Source organism: Somniosus microcephalus, chromosome 14 (assembly GCF_052327205.1).
Source record: "Somniosus microcephalus isolate GS21.2 chromosome 14, FLI_Smic_1.0, whole genome shotgun sequence".
Taxonomy (NCBI): domain Eukaryota; kingdom Metazoa; phylum Chordata; class Chondrichthyes; order Squaliformes; family Somniosidae; genus Somniosus; species Somniosus microcephalus.
The window spans coordinates 112540839-112558042 of record NC_141000.1 but is presented as its reverse complement, the minus strand read 5'-3'; the positions used below and the strand labels follow the sequence as shown (position 1 = coordinate 112558042).

The 17204-nt window shown below is 47.6% G+C and overlaps 2 protein-coding genes across 8 annotated transcripts in view; one reads left to right on the top strand and one right to left on the bottom strand.

Moving 5' to 3' along the window:
• The window catches only part of LOC147107851 (interferon-induced GTP-binding protein Mx3-like), a 61170-nt gene extending 48425 nt beyond the window's left edge, over positions 1–12745 (bottom strand). The window contains exon 1 of one of the 5 annotated variants that reach the window (XM_086007210.1): positions 12362–12745. The gene's annotated coding sequence lies outside the window, so the exon portion shown is untranslated. Of the gene's footprint in view, positions 1–12119; positions 12202–12361 lie in introns of those variants that run through there. The other 4 variants (XM_086007206.1, XM_086007208.1, XM_086007209.1 and 1 more) reach the window with 4 other exon arrangements.
• Positions 12746–13717: 972 nt separating this feature from the next.
• The window catches only part of LOC147107850 (interferon-induced GTP-binding protein Mx1-like), a 37561-nt gene continuing 34074 nt past the window's right edge, over positions 13718–17204 (top strand). For 2 of the 3 annotated variants that reach the window (XM_086007212.1, XM_086007211.1), the window contains exon 1: positions 13718–14014. The gene's annotated coding sequence lies outside the window, so the exon portion shown is untranslated. The remainder of the gene's footprint in view (positions 14015–17204) is intronic. The other variant, XM_086007213.1, reaches the window with a different exon arrangement.

Below are 17204 nucleotides of genomic sequence, written 5' to 3'. Positions count from 1 at the left end.
AACCCTAGGATGTAAGCCATCAGGTCCAGGTGATTTATCCGCCTTGAGTCCCATTATTTTACCGAGTACCACTTCCTTAGTGATTTTGATCATGTTTAGCTCCTCCCCCCCTATAGCCCCCTGTTTGTCCAGTGTTGGGATATTCTTAGTGTCCTCTACTGTAAAGACTGATACAAAATATTCATTCAGTGTTTTTGCCATCTCCATATTTCCCACCATTAATTTCCCGGTCTCATCCTCTAAGGGACCAACATTTATTTTAGCCACCCTTTTTCTTTTTATATAACTATAAAAACTCTTACTATCTGTTTTTATATTTTTTGCTAATTTACTTTCATAATCTATCTTCCCTTTCTTAATCAATCAATCTTTTTGTTATTTTTTGCTGTCTTTTAAAAAGTTTTCCCAATCCTCTATCCTCCCACTAGATTTGGCTACCTTATATGCCCTTGTTTTTAGTCGAATACTATCCTTAATTTCTGTACTTAGCCACGGATGGCTGTCTTTTCTTTTACACCCTTTTCTTCTCAGTGGAATATATTTTTTTTTGGAAGTTGTAAAATAACTCCTTAAATGTACACCACTGATCATGTATCGTCTTACCCTTTCATCTATTTTCCCAATCCACTCTACTCAATTCTGTTCTCATACCTTCATAGTCTCCTTTATTCAAGCTTAGCACACTTGTTTGAGATCCAACCTTCTCACCCTCTAATTGAATATGGAATTCAACCATGTTATGGTCACTCATTCCAAGGGGATCCTTTACTAGGACATTTTTAATTAATCCTGTCTCGTTACACAGACCAGATCTAAGGTTGCTTGCCCCCTGGTCGGTTCAGTTACATACTGCTCAAGAAACCCATCCCTAACACACTCAATGAACTCATCCTCAAGGCAGCCCTGCCCAATTTGATTTGTCCAATTAATATGATAGTTAAAATCCCCCATAATTATAGATGTTCCCTTATTACAAGCCTCAACTATTTCTGGGCACAAAAGCGAGTGCTTCACCAATGTTGCAACTGTTGTAAAAACCCACTAATGCCCTTCAGGGAGGCACCTGCCACCACTGCCTCGTCTGGTCTGTATATGATCCCCCCATTCCAAACTGTGTGGGTGACTCCTCATGCCCACAGGGCAACAAGGGATGGGCAGCAATTGCTGCCTTGTTAGTGTCACCCATACTCCAAGTGCAAATAATAAAGCAGGTGGAGCAACCAGTCAGATCCGGATTGGACAGATCAGTTAATCTGCAATAAAAACAGAAAATGCTGGAAATGTTCAGCAGGTCAGGCCGGTTCTGACGAAAGGTCATCGACCGGAAACGTTAACTCTCGCCACAGAAGCTGCCTGACCTGCTGAGCGTTTCCAGCATTTGCTGTTTTTGTTGCAGATTTCCAGTATTTTGTACCAGTTAATCTGCAAGCTGAGGTTTGCCAATCAGCAGTGAGCTGCCGAATGCTGCTATAATATTGGCCCAGAAATTCGGGTCCCCACAGGTGAGTACGCACGGGGTATTCACCCGTAAGCCCAATGGAAGTGCCGGTTTCATGCATGCGCAGGAAACCGGCACTACCGTTCCCCTGAAAGGGGTTCAGAGGTCGAACGCGTGCGCCGGAGAGGCAGCGCGTGCGCATCGAACTTACGTTTTTTTTTGGCAGGTTTTCCCGGGAGGGTAAGTCTCTAGAAGTTAGACATGTAAAAAGCAGTCACAAGGCCTGCTTTTTACAAGGTAAGTGGTGAATTAATTAAAATTAAAACATTTTTGCCACAGGTTTATTATTTTTAAATACTTTAAAGAAAGGTAAGTTTATTTTTAGCCCCGTTAGAAAATGTAATTAATTTTTTCAAAAATTTAAATTATTGTTTAAAATAGTTATTTCATGTAATTTATAGTTTATTTTAAAAATGTGATTTAAAAAAAAAAAAAATTATTTGAAGATTTAGTGATGTTTTGGGGCTTATAGTATTTATAGGTTGGACAGGTCCTGTCAAACTTATGAATGAAGCATTCCCTGCTACCATTGGCTCTCCATGGCCCACGTGATCCCAGGGGACGCATCGAACTAACTGCGCCCCTGGGATACGCAAGCACTGCGCGCCGGCAGTTGGAGGAGGCCCAGGATCGGAATCCCACGCGGGCCCACAGCTCAACGGCCGACGCACTAGGTAAGTGCAGGTCGGGGGCTTGCACACCCGCGGGAAGCCCCCGACCCGAATTTCTGGGCCATTGTAAAAAAACATAAATCAAGATGATAATCCTTCATCATTTGATGCTGATTTATTAGAAACCCTAACAATCTAAGATCACACATTGAAAAATTCATCCTGTGTTGCTGGTAATGTTACAGATTTTAAAGATCTTTTTGAACCATCCATCTGGAGAATTGCAAGATGAAGGATTAGAAATACTTCCAGTACTTTATGAGCTGCTATTTTCTTCCCCACTCCAAAATCAGTCCGTGGGCAGGGTAGGAGGGGTTCTTAAGTTTTGTTACCGATTAAAATGCACTGTAAACCTTGATAAGCCCAATTAACTAAAACCTAAGCAGACTGAGACTTTAAGTGGAAAGACAACTTTACTTTAGAATAAGACTATTGAGGTTGTGCTCCCGCCAGAGAGCCTCACCCTCTAAGTACAGATCTGAAATTCAGGAGTCATAGAGTCATAGTAGGATCCCTGGCTGAATGTGCCCCAGTATCTCTACTTAGTCGCCTTCCTCGTGACCTTCAAAAACCTCCCCGAGGCTCTCCTCTTTTGTTATGCTTTTCACCTTCCCCTCCCCACCCCATGTCTACTCACTATCCACAGGCCTGCAAATAGCTCTTTGTACACAATGAGCTCTGTAGAAACACAATTTATTTTGCTGTTCCCTAACCCAACAGAACTGAGGCAAATTGGAGCAGTAATTATATTGAGTGAAGGTAGGCTTGAATACTGTGGAAGAGTAGGTGGAGCAAAGGTGGGTAAATGGAATTCAGCTACTGATCATCCTTGATTTAATAGAATGGCGATCAAGCTTGAGGGGATGAATGGCCAACCCCTGTTCCTATGTACTATTTGTAGTATGATAGCAAAATACTGCAGATGCTGGAAATCCGAAATAACAACAGAAAATGCTGGAAAAACTCAGCAAGCCAGGCAACATCCGTGTAAAGAAAAAATAGAGTCAACGTTTCGGATCAAACCCTTTGTCAAGACTGGAAAAGCGCAGGAAATGAAATAGATTAGAAGGCCAGGCTGGGAGAGGACAAAAGAGAAGTGAAGAGACATTAAGAGGTATTCAAAACGAGAAACAAGGTTGAAGAGCCAAATGGTGGATTCGTAGTATTGGGCTCCTTTATGGATTTCTACGCTGCCCAGTTGAGATCCACTAACTCAGCACAGAGGAAAGATTAAGCTTAGGGACATTGTGGTGCGTGTGACACAGTACCACACCAGGCAGTGTGCACTTACCCACTAACATTTTGGAGAATCATAGAACGATACAGCACAGAAGGCGGCCATTCAGCCCATCGTGCCTGTGCCGGCTCTTTGGTAGAGCTCTCCAATTATTTCCACTCCCCCTGCTCTTCCCCCATATCCCTGCAAATTTTTTCCCTTCAAGTATTTATCTAATTCTCTTTTGAAAGAGACTATTGAATCTGCTTGCATCACTCTTTCAGCCAATAAATTCCAGATCACAATAACTCACTGGTAAAAGAGCATGAGGAAACATTAAAAAAATTTTTTTTTTTTTTTATAAACACACAATCACTTTAAATCACCCCTCTGGTTACCGACCCTTCTGCCACTGGAAACAGTTTCTCCTTATTTACTCTATCAAAGATTTGTGTACATGTACCCCTGGGTCTCTTTGGCCATGAAGTTAATGGAGGTGGGGGGATTGGGGCGGGAGAGCTGGTTTCCGGGTTCCGGTCCCGCTCCCAGCTGCAGCCGCTCTGTAAACATGATTTCCCTTTTGATTGGCCTGGTTAAGTCCATCCTGCGGGCTTCCCGGCCAATTAACAGGAAGCGGGTCTGATGACATGATTTGATGACGCGTCATCAGCCGGTTTCCTTAAAGGGACCACGGCCACATTGAGTGAGGTGCTGCAAACACTGACAAGCACTGCACAAAGGTGAACGCTTGCACCCAGGCTCTCCCATGACTCCCTCCATATGCTTATGGAGGGAGTCACAGCACGCAGGGAGGTTCTCTTCCCATCCAAGGGTGGAAGAGACCTCCCCAGGACACCAACTTACCTTGCACCTCCATCCAACCCTCTCTATCTACTTTATCACTTTCCCATCTCACTAGCCACCACTCACACTCACCCTCATCCTAGTGCAAGCATACCAACTAACACACAAGGGTAGGCACTTAAGAGGTTTAGCCAATGTCCATGTGACATTTCTGGTAATGTGTTGTCATACAGTGAAATCTCTTTCAAAAAGTGCCCTTTATTGGACAGAGCTGAGCGTACCTTGAGAAGTGTCTTACTGAGTTCCAGTGATTGTTCAGTCATAACTCTACACCCCACCACCACCACCCCCCCCGCCGCTATAGTGATGAGTGTGCATGGAATGGCTTGGACATTAAAGGGATGCTTCATGGTCCTTGTGTGGGATGGTGTCAACCTGGAGCATCATGTGGCAGCCAGGGTTTACAGCGTCAAGTGAAGAAAATCTGGCCATGATGATGGCATTGCTGGCCTCCCGGACAGCAGTGTTGTCAGGGACTGATGCCCTGTGTCCAGTGCAGCATCAGATGATGGCGGAGAAGGTTGGTGATGAGTTTGGTGATGTTGGTGTTGGGGCTGATCGTGGAAGAATTCGGAGGACCAAGGTCTGATTGTTTCATTGGCTGCAATGTTGCTGCAATAGATGGCAGCTGCAGGTGAGATATCAGAAGCGATCTGTCAATGGTGAGAGAGGTTCTCCCAATGAGGTGGCACTGGACATACAGTTGGATCTAAAAACTGGTTAGCTAAAGAAATCTCTATATGTATTAAAAATGCAGTAACCAACATTTTCTGCGCTCTGAAACTCACCATCTGCAACATGGCATCCTTGACACCACTTTTGCAACTGTCAGCTTTGCATTGAGTGCTGTGCATTGAGTGCTGCTAGAGTTTGGTAAGAGGGAGAAAAGTCATTTAAGTGTATTTTGTGAATTTAATGTGTTAAAAAGTTAATTATTTGAAGTGTGTTTAATTTTTAAGTGTATATTAAACTGTTGGGGAGTGTAACCCGGAAGTAGAATCCAGGTATAAAAGGGGCGGGACTAGTGCTTGAGCACGGAGTGCTGCTAGAGTTTGGTAAGAGGGAGAGTTCGGGCAAGTGGGAGGTGAGGGTGTGTTTTTTGCTCTGTTTTCCCCACTCCCAGGCTTAGACAGCACTGCGGAGGCGGAGCAGCGAGACGAGTCAACCAAACAGGCCCCACAGACAGTATTCAAGGAGAAGGTTGGTGATCAGCTGGTTGGTTGATTTTCTTCCTTCTCTTTTATTCCTTTAAGTTGGTAAGTCCTATTGAATAGTGGTGTAATAGTATCATCTACATTGGGGCAGAGGGCCTTTATAACTAATAATAATAAATTTAATTAATTACATAGATATGGGTGAACAGGTGATGTGTCACTGTTGCGAAATGTGGGAGCTGGTGGACCCCATTGAGGCTCACGGTGATTACATTTGCGATAAGTGTTTGCTGCTAGAGGAACTCAAGCTCCATGTTAAAGAGCTCGAGACCGAGCTTCAGACACTGCGACACATCAGGGAGGGGGAGAAGTTCCTGGACTCTATGTTTCAGGAGATGGTCACACCTATGAAGTTAATTACTGCAGATGTAGTCCGTGGTCAGGGACAGGACGGTGTGACTACGAGTGAGGAAGGTACAGGGATCCAGGATGTAGTATTGAAGGAGACGCAGCCCTTGCTCTTGTCAAGCAGGATCGAGGTTCTTACTCCCTGTGAGGGCGGGAGCGGGGACTGCAGGGAGGATGAGCAACCTGGCCACAGCACCGTGGTACTGGGGGCCATTCAAGTGGAGGGAGTAAAAAGAAATGTTGTAGTGGTAGGGGATAGTATCATTAGGGGGATAGATAGGGTTCTCTGCAGTCAAGAGCGGGAGTCCCGAAGGCTGTGTTGCCTGCCCGGTGCCAGGGTTAAGGACATCTCTTCTGGGCTGGAAAGAAACTTGGAGTGGGAGGGGGAGGATCCAGTTGTCGTGGTCCACGTTGGTACAAACGACGTAGATAGGACAAGGAAGACGGTTCTGTTAAAGGAGTATGAGCAGCTAGGGGTCAAATTAAAAAACAGAACCTCAAGGGTAATAATCTCTGGGTTATTACCTGAGCCACGAGCGAATTTGGCTAGGATAAATAAAATTAAAGAGTTAAATGCGTGGCTCAAAGACTGGTGTGGGAGAAATGGGTTTTGCTTCTTGGGACACTGGCACCAGTACTGGGACAGGAGGGAGCTGTTCCGTTGGGACGGACTCCACTTGGCCAGTGCTGGGACTAGAGTCCTGGCGAATCATATAACTAGGGCTGTAGAGAAGGCTTTAAACTAATTAGTGGGGGGGGGGGGGGGGGGGGAGGTTTCTAGAGAGCAAATAATAGAAATGACAACAGAAAAGGTCATAGACTTGGGTAGCAGTGGGGGAATTAAAAAACAGAATGTGTCAGGAAGGGACAGAAGGTATGGCGTAAAAAGTAAAGTACTAAAAAGGGAAAAAACAAGATCTAAGTGTTACAAAACATATTTGAAATTTCTTTATCTGAATGCACGTAGCATTCGTAACAAAATGAATGAGTTAACGGCACAAATAACGACATATGGGTATGATCTTGTGGCCATTACAGAAACATGGCTGCAGGGTGACCATGACTGGGAATTAAACATACCAGTTTATTTAACAATCAGGAAGGACAGGCAGGAAGGGACAGGAGGTGGGGTGGCTATGTTAATAAAAGAAGGAATCACTATAATACAGAGAAATGATATTGAGTCAAAGGAGCAGGATAGTGAAACAGTTTGGGTGGAGATAAGGAATAATAAGGGGAAAAAAACACTAGTGGGTGTAGTCTATAGGCCTCCGAACAGTTGCAACTCGGTTGGACGGAGTATTAATCAGGAAATAGTTGAGGCTTGTAGTAAGGGAACAGCTATAATTATGGGGGATTTTAATTATCATATTAACTGGACAAATCAAATTGGGCAGAGCAGCCTTGAGGATGAGTTCATTGAGTGTATTAGGGATGGGTTTCTTGAGCAGTATGTAACTGAACCGACCAGGGGGCAAGCAACCTTAGATTTGGTCCTGTGTAATGAGACAGGATTAATTTAAAATGTCCTAGTAAAGGATCCCCTTGGAATGAGTGACCATAACATGGTTGAATTCCATATTCAATTAGAGGGTGAGAAGGTTGGATCTCAAACAAGCGTGCTGAGCTTGAATAAAGGCGACTATGAAGGTATGAGAGCAGAATTGATTAGAGTGGACTGGGAAAATAGATTAAAGGGTAAGACGGTACATGATCAGTGGTGTACATTTAAGGAGTTATTTTACAACTTCCAAAAAATATATATTCCACTGAGGAAAAAAAGGGTGTAAAAGAAAAGATAGCCATCCGTGGCTAAGTAAAGTAATTAAGGATAGTATCCGACTAAAAACAAGGGCATATAAGGTAGCCAAATCTAGTGGGAGGATGGAAGATTGGGAAGTCCTTAAAAGACAGCAAAAAATAACTAAAAGATTGATTAAGAAAGGGAAGATAGATTATGAAAGTAAATTAGCAAAAAATATAAAAACAGACAGCAAAAGTTTCTATAGTTATATAAAAAAAGGGTGGCTAAAGTAAATGTTGGTCCCTTAGAGGATGAGACCGGGAAATTAATGGTGGGAAACATGGAGATGGCAAAAACGCTGAACAATTATTTTGTATCAGTCTTTACAGTAGAGGACACTAAGAATATCCCAACACTGGACAAACAGGGGGCTCTAGTGGGGGGAGGAACTAAATACAATTAAAATCACTAAGGAAGTGGTACTTGGTAAAATAATGGGACTCAAGGCGGATAAATCCCCTGGACCTGATGGCTTACATCCTAGGGTCTTGAGGGAAGTGGCGGTAGGGATTGTGGATGCATTGGTAATAATTTTCCCAAACTCCCTGGACTCAGCAAAGGTCCTGGCAGATTGGAAAACTGTTAATGTAACACCCTTATTTAAAAAGGGTAGTAGGCAGAAGGCTGGAAACTATAGACCTGTTAGCCTAACATCTGTGGTTGGTAAAATGTTAGAGTCCATTATTAAGGAGACAGTAACGGGACATTTGGATAAACATAATTTAATAGGACAAACTCAGCATGGTTTCATGAAGGGGAAGACATGTTTGACAAATTTGCTTGAGTTCTTTGAGGAAGTAACATACAGGGTGGATAAAGGGGAACCAGTGGACGTAGTGTATTTAGACTTCCAAAAGGCATTTGACAAGGTGCCACACAAAAGATTATTGCTCAAGATAAAAAATCACAGGATTGGGGGTAATATTCTGGCGTGGGTGGAGGATTGGCTCTCTAACAGAAAGCAGAGAGTTGGGATAAATGGTTCGTTCTCAGATTGGCAACCAGTAACTAGTGGTGTTCCGCAGGGGTCAGTGCTGGGTCCCCAACTCTTTACAATCTATATTAACGATTTGGAGGAGGGGACCGAGTGTAACATATCAAAGTTTGCAGATGATACAAAGATGGGACGGAAAGTAGTGAGTGAGGAGGACATAAAAACCTGCAAAGGGACATAGACAGGCTAAGTAAGTGGGCAGGAGATTTGGCAGATGGAATACAATACTGGAAAGTGTGAGGTTATGCACTTTGGCAGGAAAAAAATCATAGAGCAAGTTATTATCTTAATGGCAAGAAACTGGAAAGTACTGTAGTACAAAGGGATCTGGGGGTCCTGGTGCACGAAACTCAAAAGGTTAGTATGCAGGTGCAGCAAGTGATCAAGAAGGCCATGGAATGTTGGCTTTTATTGCTAGAGGGATGGAATATAAAAACAGGGAGGTATTGCTGCAGTTGTACAAGGTATTGGTGAGACCGCACCTGGAATACTGCATACAGTTTTTGGTGTCCATACTTAAGAAAAGACATACTTGCTCTCGAGTCAGTACAAAGAAGGTTCACTCAGTTAATCCCGGGATGAGGGGGGTGGTCATATGAGGAGAGGTTGAGTAGATTGGGACTCTACTCATTGGAGTTCAGAAGACATGAGAGGCGATCTTATTGAAACATATAAGATTGTGAAGGGGCTTGATCAGGTGGATGCGATGAGGATGTTCCCAATGATGGGTGAAACTAGAAGGGGGCATAATCTTAGAATAAGGGGCTGCTCTTTCAAAACTGAGATGAGGAGAAACTTCTTCACTCAGAGGGTGGTAGGTTTGTGGAATTTGCTGCCCCAGAAAGCTGTGGAAGCTACATCATTAAATAAATTTAAAACAGAAATAGATAGTTTCCTAGAAGTAAAGGGGAATTAAGGGTTACGGGGAGCAGGCAGGGAAATTTGGACATGAGTCTAGGTTTGGAATGGTCATGGCCCTGTGGGTAGTGGAGCGGGCCCAGGGGCCGTGTAGCCTGATTCTGCTCCTACTGTGTTCTAATTCTGTGTTAGATTTCAGGAGATGGTTTTATTCCTGTTCCTGGCTGGAGTGGAGATTGCCTTTACAGAAGGTAAGTACTGTAGAAAATATAGGGACAGAATGATCTCTTGGAAGAATTTCGATCGCCTAGATGGGTCGGAGAGGAATTTCCCAGATTTTTTTCTCCCAAATTGGCCATTGGGTCTTTTATCTGGTTTTTCGCCTCTCCCGGGAGATCACATGGGTTCGGGTGGATGGAGAGTGATAGAAGATTTGAGGTTAGGATCAGATCAGCCATGATCTTATTGAATGGTGGAGCAGGCTCGAGGGGCCGATTGGCCTACTCCTGCTCCTATTTCTTATGTTATGTTCTTTTCACAAACATCAGAGCAGACTCAAAACACGCCAGGTTGAGCTGGCATGTTCCCCGAAGAGCGGGTAACCCGTGGGGGAGAAGGTATAAATTAGAAGTAAGCTTCAAAATAGTCTTAAATTGGCTCTTAACAAGCCACTTAACGAGCTGAATTGTATCCCCCACCGCTTGGTGTCCATCTATTCAGTGTACTCTTCTGGTGGTGCAGTAAATAAATTAACTGTAACTTAAAACATTAAAGGAAACTTAATAAATTAAATTAAAATTCCATTACTGGTGGTGATGATGCACTCCAGTCCCCGCGGCACCCACCGGTCGCGGAAGGCCTCGGAGCGTGCTGGCGGACACCGCGTGCTCCATCTCCAGGGCCACCCAGGCATCGCGAACGTGGCCACGGAAGAGGCGCAGGCAGTCGGGCCAAACGAGCCCCCTCGACCGCCCGCTGCCTGGACCAGTTAATGGCCACTTTGGCCAGGTCCAGGAGCAGTCCAATGAGGAGGTCCCCCGACTTGCCCACTCCCCTCCGCACCGGGTGACCAAAGATCAGGAGTGTGGGACTGAAGTGCAGCCAGAAATTGTGGAGCAGCCCCTTCAAATAGTGAAAGAGGGGCTGCAACCTCTCACACTCCATATATACACTGGAACACGGGACTCCTCCTGGCCGCAGAAAAGGCAGGCGGCCTGGGAGTCCATGAACCTACTTAAAACCTTATTGCATGGGACTGCTCCGTGCAACACCCTCCAGGCCAAGTCCCCAGTAGATAAAGGGAGGACTCCCGCGTAGAGCCCTCTATTGGGGACCCCCCGCCTCCGCCGGACAGCAAGATGATACGCCAAGGCGTGTCCGGATGACAGACGAGGATAGGCAAAGTGGAGAGTGGACAGGAGCAGCCCGTACAGGAAACCCCTCCGCGCCGATTGAAAAGGCATGGAGGGCATTTCCCGAGACGGCTCGAGTTGTGAGTCGCCGGCTCCCGAGAGGGATTTCGGGGACGCGTCGATGAGGAATTCCATCTGAACGGGGTCAGTTCGGACGGGATCGGCCCATGTGCTTGAGCCTCCTCAATACAACTAGTGGAGTCGGGGTCCAGTTCCACTTTCAGCGACTCGATGGCTGCGAGCTGGGCGTTGGCCCAGGACAGGCGCTGCACCAGCTCCTCCGGCGCCATCCAGCCCGCTCCTCTGCCATCGAGCAGGTCCCAGACTCTGGTCACCTTGTCGGACACAGCCCTGCCCTCCGCCAGCCACCTGAACCCGCGTTCGTGGAGGCGCGAATTCCTGAGCAGCGGCTCCCGAAGGACAGACGCCACTCCTGACAGGGGAGAACTCTGTCTGCAGGCGACCTTGTTCCAGACCCATAGCAGTTCCTGGTAGAAGACAGGCAGCTCCCACAAGCAGGCACGGGTACCGCCCAGTTTCCGCCGCTTGGTCAGTTCTCCGCTGACAGACCCGGACACCTGGGAGACTCACGTGGTAGCGGGCCCGCTGTCAATCGTTGCTATTTTAACAGCGGACCCGCCTCCAAACCCGCCCCGAGCGCTATTAAATTCATGGCCTTTGTTCCTGCACCCCCTTTAAATTGTACGATTCAGTTTATATTGCCTCTTCGCACTCTTCCTACCAAACACTTCTCCGTTAACTTTCAGCTGTCATGTGTCTGCCCATTTCACCAGTCTGTCTCCGTCCTCCTGACGTCTGTTACTACCCTTCTCATTGTTTACTACATTTCAGAGGTTCGTGTCATCTGAAAACTTTTAAATTATGCCATGGTATAGCCAAGTCCAGATCATTAATATATATCAAAGAGTATTGGTCTTAACACCAACCCCTGGGGAACACTTCTCTCTAGTCTGAAAAACAACCGTTCACCACCACTCTCTGCTTTCTGTCCCTCAGCCAGTTTTGTATCCACACTGCCACTGCCCCTTCATGGGCTTCAATTTAGCTAACAAGTTATGGCCTTCTTGGCATGTAACCTTCAAAGTGAGAAAAATGCTTGTCAAAACATATCAAGAGAAAGGAAAGGAGAACACATTGAAGAGATACAGTTAAACATTGCATTGTGTGTTAACCAACAGAGCAAATTGTCAATAAAATAGTTGAATGAAGAACTGCAAACCTGTATACCACTGGTCGAGTGCCTGAATAGTCTGGGGCTAGGAACAGGAAGCTAACAGATTCCAAGTCTTGAAGTCTCCACCCACTTAAGTGTCACCAAACTACTTTGCACATTATTAAAGGGACACTGCAGTCATTCAAAAATAACTGAAAACTTTTTTCTCATTTATTTGTGAATACATTTCATGATGCAAAGATCAAGAACTTACATTTATATATTTTATATATTGCTATCGTACTTACATTTATATGGTGTCTTTCACGACCTCAGGACACCCCAAAGCGCCTCATAGCCAATGAAGCACTTTTTGAAGTACTGTTGTAATGTCGGAAATGCAGCAGCCAATTTGTGCACAGCAAGCTCCCACAAACAGCAATGTGTTAATGACCAGATAATTTCTTTTTTAGGTGTAGTTGATGGACAAATATTGGCCAGGACAACATGGAGAAATCTCCTGCTCTTCTTCGAAATAGTGCCGTGGGGTCTTTTGAGTCCACCTGAGAGCAGACGGGGCCTCGGTTTAACGGAAATCCATCGTTGATCACGTGTACCTGAGGTCATTTCGACACAAATGAAGTGGCAGCTGCACACAACACGCGGCACCTCTGTGGTATCCTCGGGTGTGTGTTGTGCCTGCACATTATCCTCATGGTCAGGAGAATTGCTTTGGTTACCGCGCATGGCGACATCAGAAATGCGTTCATGAAGATTTCCTCTGGTTGGTATCCCTCGCAAAATCGTAAACCTGCTCAAGAACACAAGGAGACCTGAGCAATTCATCCCCTCCCATTTAACGCGCAGACACAGTGGGGATAATGTTAACTTTGGGCAATAGTGTATAATGGGTGATATTGGATCAGTCACCCGTTATACACCTCTCTTGATTTTACATTGACTCCGATGGAAATTAAGATCGGGAGAGATGTATAATGGGCCACTGATCCGATAATGGCCTTTTTACACTATCGCCCAAAGTCAAAATTAACCCCAGTGTTGTAAAAATTATCCTCAAGTTAACAGCACAGGAGGAGTCCATTTGGGGGGCCGTTCGGCCCAATTGCCTGACTCCCTTTCGCGGCTATGTTCGCGCCCGGGTGCCCTGGAGATGGAGCACGCGATGTCCCACTGGCACGCTCGAGGCCTTCCGAGACCGGTGAGCTCCGCGGGGACTGGAGTGCATCATCTCGCCCGGGCCGATGTGATTTTGATTTAGGTCGATAGGCCTTGTTTGAGGTTTTATTGAGTTGTAGTTAGGTGGCGCACCAAAAGAGAGGAGTCCATTTGGACTCTGCTGGCTCTTTGAAAAGAGCTATCCAATTATTTCCATTCCTCCTTTCCCAATATATTATTATTCTACAACCACTGGCACCCTTGATTTTTTTTTCTCTGCTGAAATGCTATTTGTTTTTCAGAGGTTAAGTTCTATAACAGCTTGCTGCATCTTTTTATTGCAGTTTGATCTGATTACCTCCCCCTGCCCCTGCTTTTAATACTAGTTTCACATTCGTTTCCTTGAGGATGTTGCAGGTGGGGCTCGCGTTTCCCCTTTCTGGATAAGAGATCACACCAGCTGAATGCAATACAAAAGACATTGGCCGTTATTGCCGCTGGCCCTGCGAGCACCGCCAGGGAAAGCACAACTGACTGATGAATCGAAACTTGCACCCGACAGGATCATGTGATTTCTGGGAAATGACGAATAGAAAACTGAAACCGAGGAAGGGAGGAGCACAAAAGCCAGCCCGGGGGAAGCTGTTGTAATCAGTACTTCTGTTCCAGATCTGGAGACATCAGAGTGGTGCAATTCTGAAAACTGATTTTTCTTCCTCCAGGTCTCTTCTACCGCTATTGAGAACCTCAGGAAGTGTCTGGCCGGGAGCGTCAAACCCCAGCAGGTATCTCAACCCAAACCTCTCTCCGTTTTTAAGTAGTCCAAATCCGCTCGAACCAAGACAGTTTTTTTTTTCTTCCTTAAAAAACCATGACCAAAACGGAGTTGTGATGACAATTAATAGAACCTGGCTTTGACTTGGTAATTAATGGTAACAATGAGCATACCTCATTTGGAATAACGGTGATGATGTTGGGCATTCTGCCCGACTCCAACTCTTATTGTCGCCTACCCTCTCTGCTCAACTCCCATGTGATTCGGAATATTTAGATGTTGCTCTTTTGATACGGGATTGAAAATAATTGTTTGCATATACAAACTTTGGTAAAGCCATTACTCTGTTAATTCAACGGCGGTGTTTTAACCATTTAAAGCCGGACGAATACTGACCTGGGTCTTCAGGAGGGGGGGAAAAAAAGATGTTTTCTCCACCTCCCACATTTCGTCCATTTAAAATAGATGATGTAACGCTTGTGTTGACTAGGTGTAGGAATGTGTTAAGTCTCATCTGCTAATATTGCCCATAGTCATTGTTGAACTCATGTGTTCAAGCCGGAACATGACTGGCAGTTTCTTCACAGTAAAACGTGATTCACAGGTCAGAGGAGAAGTGAAAAAGAAAATGAGGGTCAGAGAGGATATGAGAATAGATTGGCAGCTAACATAAAAGGGAACCCAAAAGTCTTCTACAGCCATATAAATAGTGAAAGGGTAGTAAGAGGAGGCGTGGGGCTGTTTAGGGACTAAAAAGGAGACCGATGTATGAAGGCAGAGGGTATGGGCTGAGGTACTAAATAAGTACTTTGCATCTGTCTTCACCAAGGAAGAGGATGCTGTCATAGACATAGTAAAGGAGGAGGTAGTGGAGATACTTGATAGGATAAAAATTGATAGAGGTGATATTAGAAAGGCTGGCTGCACTTATATAAGTAGACTAGCTGAAGTGCCCGGTGGTGCCGAGGCTTTTTCGAGGGCATGTTGTTGGAAGAGAGAGAGAGAGCGACTGGGGGGGGGGGGGGAAGGAAGGGTGGGCGGGGGAAGGAAGGGCGGGGGGGGAAGGGGCGGGGAGGGGAAGGGCGGGGGAAGGAAGGGCGGGAGGGCGGGGGTGGGGAAGGGGAGGGAGGGGGAGAGGGAAGGGAGGGTGGGGGAGGAGGCAGGAGGGAGGGCAGGGGGGCGGAGGGAGGGGAAGGGAGGGCAGGAGGGAGGGGAAGGGAGGGGGGGGAGGGCAGGGGGGGAGGGGAGGGCAGGGGGGCGGGGGAGGGGAAGGGAGGGGGGGAGGGGAGGGCAGGGGGGAGGGGAAGGGAGGGGGGGAGGGGAGGGCAGGGGGGCGGGGGGGGAAGGGAGGGGGGGGAGGGGAGGGGAGGGCAGGGGGGGAGGGGAGGGCAGGGGGGCGGGGAAGGGAGGGGGGGAGGGGAGGGCAGGGGGGCGGGGGAGGGGGAAGGGAGGGGGGGAGGGAGGGCAGGGGGGCGGGGGGGGAAGGGAGGGGGGGGAGGGGAGGGCAGGGGGGCGGGGGGGGGGAAGGGAGGGGGGGGGGGGAAGGGAGGGGCGGGAGGGGGGAGGGCAAGGGGGGAGGGGAGGGCGGGGGAGGGTAAGGGGAGGGAGGGCAGGGGGGCGGAGGAGGGGAGGGGCGGGGGGAAGGGCGGGGGGAGGGAGGGGAGGGAGGGCGGGGAAGGGAGCGGGGGGGGAGGGAGGGGGGGCGGTCCCCCCCGAGGGTCGCGCCCCCCCCCCCCCCCCCCCCCCCCCCCCCCCCCCCCCCCGAGGTGAAGGACCGCCGATTGCGCGCGCAGCATAAGCTGAGACGCGGCGTCTCTCTTGGCCGGCGGGGCCCGGTTGCCAGGGCAACCGTGACGCTGACAAGCCAGAGAGAGAGACGCCGCGTCTCAGCTGCTCCTGCTGCGCGCGCATCGCCGCCCCCCCCCCCCCCCCGAGGGTCGCGGCGGCCCCCCCCTCCCCCCCGAGGTGAAGACCGCCAATTGCGGCTGTGCGATACGTCCGGCGGGCCCGGTTGCCAGGGTAACGCTGGACGCTCAGCAAGCCCCGGCAGAGAGAGACGTCTCCGCTCCTGCTGCGCGCACACCCTAGCGCCGCTGGGCTGAGGCTCGGCCCTCCAGCCTTCGAGTGGGGCCGGGAGGTGCCTAGCTCGGGGCGTGGGTGCGGAGGAGACGCCGAGGCTTCTAGGCCTACCTGGAAAAAACGGGGAAAGGTAGGAAAATTAATGAGATTAGATAAGTTAATTACTTCTGAATCATTTTTTTAAAAAACAATATGTGTTTTAAAAGCAACGTTTTTTTTTAAGACGCAGAAAGCGGGGAAAAAGAAAGGAAAAGTTTGGAATCAAGATGGCGGGCGACTCACCTCGGTTCAGAACGATAAAGCCCGGCCACACGCGCACCGATTGGCCCGGCGGCACACGCCAGCAACCCGGCGTACGAATTGGTCGAGCTCGAGGTCACTCTGTCGCTAATGAGCGGATAATGAGATGCTGATGAGCGGAATGTTGAAGGTTTTTGGGATACCGCGGGCGCAATTTTAGCCCGGCCGAAACGTAAATACGCTTAAAACCGTCTCGGAAGCGTAAGCTTTCTTTGGAGGTAACGCGCGCGTAGGTACGCCCTGTAACTTTCGAGTGCATACCCGCAACGCACACGCGATGACAGACAGATAGACAGAATGACAGAAGTACCGATTTTTATATATATAGATAAATCAGCAGGAGCGGATGGGATGCATCCTAGGATCTTGAGGGAGGAAATTGCGGAGGTACTGGCTGTAATATTCCAATCCTCCTTGGATACAGGGGTGATGCCAGAGGACTGGAGAATTGCAAATGTTACACCATTGTTCAAAAAAGGGTGTAAAGATGATAAACCCAGCAACTACAGGCCAGTCAGTTGACCTCGGCAGTGGGGAAGCTTTTAGAAACCATAATCGGGGACAAATGTGTTCAACTAACTTGATTAAGTTTTTGAGGTAACAGAGGGTTGGTGAGGGTAATGCGGTTGATGTAGTGTACATGGATTTCCAAAAGGCATTTGACAAAATGTCAGCAGAGTTGAAGTCCATGGAATAAAAGACAGTGGCAGCATAGATATGAAATTGGCTAAGTGACAGGAAACAGAGTAGTGGTGAAGAGTTGTTATTCGGACTGGAGGAAGGTATACATGGTGTTACCCAGGGCTCGCTTCTAGGACCAC